This window comes from Ictidomys tridecemlineatus, chromosome 2 (assembly GCF_052094955.1).
Source record: "Ictidomys tridecemlineatus isolate mIctTri1 chromosome 2, mIctTri1.hap1, whole genome shotgun sequence".
Classification (NCBI taxonomy): Eukaryota; Metazoa; Chordata; class Mammalia; order Rodentia; family Sciuridae; genus Ictidomys; species Ictidomys tridecemlineatus.
The window spans coordinates 68,315,967-68,320,264 of record NC_135478.1 but is presented as its reverse complement, the minus strand read 5'-3'; the positions used below and the strand labels follow the sequence as shown (position 1 = coordinate 68,320,264).

The following is a 4,298-nucleotide window of genomic DNA, read 5'->3' as shown; positions in this document are numbered from 1 at the left end:
TTGCTCTTTCTCTCTGTGTTGTGTTGTAGCAACTCAGTTTCCCTTCCTAGTCAGAATTAATCACTCCATGCCACAGAGTGACCTTCTTCTTCACCTGTTGATTCAGCTATAATGAGAATCCTAAAGTAGCTACCTCAACTCTCAGGGATAAACTTTACCCTTGATGCCATGTCCTGTTTGTTCACGGATCTATTGGGCAGATGCCAGGACTGAGTGAGGAAACAGGGGCTGATATCCAAAGTTTAGGTTAACCCTTTTTTGCATAAGAATCTCTATCCAGTGGGTGGTAGTAATGAGTATTTCTTTCTTGTTTCCATAAGAAAATAAAATCACTTTGTGTCTGGGTGGAAGAATCTCTCCCTTTGTGGCTAAGAGTTTTCTAAAGCAGCACAACAGAAATGTTAGTGTTTCATAGACATCAATCTTATAGGGAGAGAACACACTCTCATTTCTATCCACTGAATTCTTGGGGGTCTGATCCTATGAATTCTTGCTGTGGTAGAAGAAGTACCATAAATTAGATGCAGACGTCGAGCATGTATCACATCCTGGAGGACATTGCTCCAGCAATGAGAGGTGTTGTCATCTAGGTGTTACTTGAGGCAGAGTCTTTCAAGGGTATTTTACCATTCTATCAGGTTCTGTGTTTCAGGAAGATGGAGGACCTATGTTAATTATAACAAATCCCATGAACACAGGCCACATTACACACTTGTTTGCTGTGAATGGAGCTCCTTGTTCAGAAGCAATGCTGCATGGATTACCCTTATGGTGAATAAAGCATTCTGTGAGTCCAGAGATGGTAGTTCTGGCAGCAGCATTTCAGGAGAGGAAGCAAAATCCATACCAAGAGTGAGTGTCCAGTCCAGAAAAAAAAAAGGAGGAGTGTCCCTTTCATGCTGAATGTGGTCCAATGTCATCAATGTGCTATGCAGTGGCTGGCTGATCACCCCAGGGAATGGTGCGATGTTGGGAACTCACGATTGTCTTTGCTGTTAGCCATGGGTATTCAGCAGTGGCTTCAGACAGATTTGCCTTGGTGAGTGTAAGTTTATCATGATGAATCCAGGGATAAACTTTACCCCAGATGCCATGTCCAGTTTGTTCATGGATATATTGGGCAGATGCCAGGACTGAGTGAGGAAACAGGGGCTGATATCCAAACTACTGGTTAACCCTTTTTGGAATAAGAATCTCTATCCCATGGGTGGTTTTCATAAGAATATTTTTTTCATATATATTATCCAGAAAATCGTGAACTTCCAGGATATTAAAGGGAACACATGTATCAGAGGAATGAATGTCTCCCGTAGGCAACGTAAAGAACTTTGGGTTTTCTTCTGGAGAAAGGGTTAAGGTGTTTGCCTTCATGCTGCATGTATTGTATTTAGTTACACAGGTATCATTTTTGTATTTGAAGGTTAACCTGACTTATGGAGGTGTGCATGTGTACCAAAAAGACAGAAGATGGACTGCAGTGACTTTGTGATGTGTGATGTTTTCTAGGATGAACTACATCTCACCAAATTCCCTCTAATCCATCGTTTCTGTTTAAGGTGGGTCTCAAGAGGAGCTACCTGGGAGATTAGAGGGCAGAAGGGAAGCAGCCATCCTGTAGTACTAATACATTTTTGCTGGTCTGCTGGCTCACACCTCACTGGTAGGGAGCAGTGGCTGGGCCTGCAGTTACTCTATCTTCCCCAGGATTCTCCCTTAAGCTCTTGGAATTCTGGGCTAGGGGTGTGCATTCAGCTTCATTAGAAATCTGACCTAAATTTCCAATGTGCCTGTATGATCATACCATATGGATCTCATCTTTATGTATAGCCACAAGTAACTAATAAAAAAACCATAAATAAATAGCATATCAGAAGAGCAGAGGGAAGGAATCAGAGGAAGGGAGGAGGAGAGGGAAACTGGAAGTATGGAGACTGAATTGAGGACTATTTTATGCTTTTTAATTATGTCAAAAGAATCCCTAATATTTTGTAGAATTCAAAAGAGCCAATACAAAAAGAAGAACCTTAGTGCCTAATTCTATAGACAAACAGACTGACTCTTTTTGTTTTTTCTTGTGGGGTCACAGCTCACGCTTTAGGATTTTGTCTGTCTTTGTCTGCCCTGCTTTGTACTGTCTTCCCTTTCTACTGCTTGTCCTGTAGAGTTTAAATTTCCACATCAGACTTAAACATGACAGCAGTATACCAACTCCTTAACCAGCTTCCACAAAGAAATAAGGCCAAAGTTCTGTAACACAACCATTAACAATTACATGCATAACTAACAACATCTTAGTGGTTCAGCTGCTCTTATTAGAACCTGCCTGGTAAAACAGGAAACATAATCCAACAACCATAAAAACACAGACACACACTCACACAAATCATACACATGATTACACACACATAGGCCTATATTTAGTAAAAAGAGTCATAAATTCTGGCCCTTAATAGAGTCTTGGAATTTCAAATGACCATGATCATGATGACAAATTTTAGGTTTGTCTTGCTTTTAAGAAAAATGAATTTAAATAATTTCAGTTTCTGGATACTTACAAATAGAGAAAAAACTCTTCACAAATATTTTTTTTGGATCAAGAGAGCTTATCACCCTGTACACAGGATCCCATATTTCTGGCATCACACTTTGTCTCCACTCCCTGTTTCCCCAAGGACTTTGAAGGGACCATGTGGCTGTGGAATCAGACGTCTCTGGCAGACTTTATCCTTGAAGGGCTCTTCCATGACTCCCCAACGCACCTTTTCCTTTTCTGCCTGGACCATGGTGGTCTACTTTGTTGCACTGAGTGGCAACACTCTCACCATCCTCCTCATCTGTGTGGATCGTGGGCTTCACACCCCCATGTACTTCCTGCTCAGCCAGCTCTCCTTCATAGACCTGATGCACATCTGCACAACCATCCCCAAGATGGCTACCAACTACCTGTCTGGCAGCAAGTCCATCTTCTTCCTGGGATGTGCCACCCAGCACTTCCTCTATTTGTCTCTGGGTGGTGCTGAGTGTCTTCTGCTAGCTCTCATGTTCTATGACAGGTATGTTGCCATCTGTCATCCTCTGCGTTACACTGTGCTCATGAGCAGAAAGGTGGCACTGATGATGGCCCTCACCTCATGGTTGGGGGGCATCTCTGAACTCCCTAATTCACACAGTCATCTGGATGCACTTTCCCTTCTGTGGATCTCGGAAAATGTACCACTTCTCCTGTGAGTATCCAGCTGTTGTGAAGTTGGTATGTGGTGATGTCACCGTCTATGAGACCACAGTGTATATCTGTAACATCGTGCCTCTCCTCCTCCCCATCATTCTGGTTTCTACATCCTATGGCGTCATCCTGCACAGTGTCACTGAGATGCATTCAGCTGGGAGTAAAAGAAATGCTTTTGCCACTTGTAGCTCCCACTTCATTGTGGTCTTTCTCTGGTTTGGTGCCTGCATCTTCTCGTACATGAGGCCCAGGTCCCAGCGCACTCCACTGCAAGACAAAGTTGGTTCTGTGTTCTATAGCATCATTACTCCCACACTGAATCCTCTGATTTATACTCTCTGGAGTAAGGATGTAGCTAAGGCTCTGAGGAGAGTGTTGAGGAGAGGTATTATCACCCAATGACTACACCTGTATTCGGCCCAAGTATAGAGTGTTATTATGGGTAAACCTCTAAGAATTTTCAAGAATCCAGATCCATGATGTAATTTGACTATCCAAAGAATAAAGTGGCTTATGTATACCTTCACTATTTTAACTGAGTTGCAGGAATTCAAGTAGCATTGTGTATGTGTCTAAATCCTTCAGAGTATTATGAAAAAACCTTTACCAATCCCATTTAAAGTAGACATATGAAGTTAAGTGATACTCTAAAAATATTAAGATAAATATATAAAGACCTTTTCTATCATTATTTTTATTGAAAATACATATGTAAATCATGACAACAAAGACTATTTAGGGAGTATAAAATTAGAATGTGTTGATTAATATTAGAAACCTGTGAAATAAAGCGTGTTTTGAAAGAAAAAGTTGGCGATAAAATATTTCTACTCAGATATTTTGAGTTACTGAATCAGTGTTTAAGAATTTATAAGGGCAGATATGAAAAGGTGAGGGTGCAGAGGTGGGTGGATAGAATTCCTCCAAAACCAGAGAGGCTGAGTTTTCATATCTGTCACACAGATGGTCACCTCCTTTCCATCAAACAACACATAATTCTTTGCACAGACAATGAACAAGCCCAGCAAAGGGCCAGCCTCCTAGTAACTCAAGAGCATCATCCACCCATAAA

At 41.5% G+C, this 4,298-nt stretch overlaps 1 pseudogene; it reads left to right on the top strand.

The window, feature by feature from the left end:
• The first annotated feature begins 2,548 nt into the window (after nt 1-2,548).
• On the top strand, nt 2,549-4,035 carry LOC144375130 (olfactory receptor 2AE1-like; annotated as a pseudogene).
• The last annotated feature ends 263 nt before the right edge of the window (nt 4,036-4,298 follow it).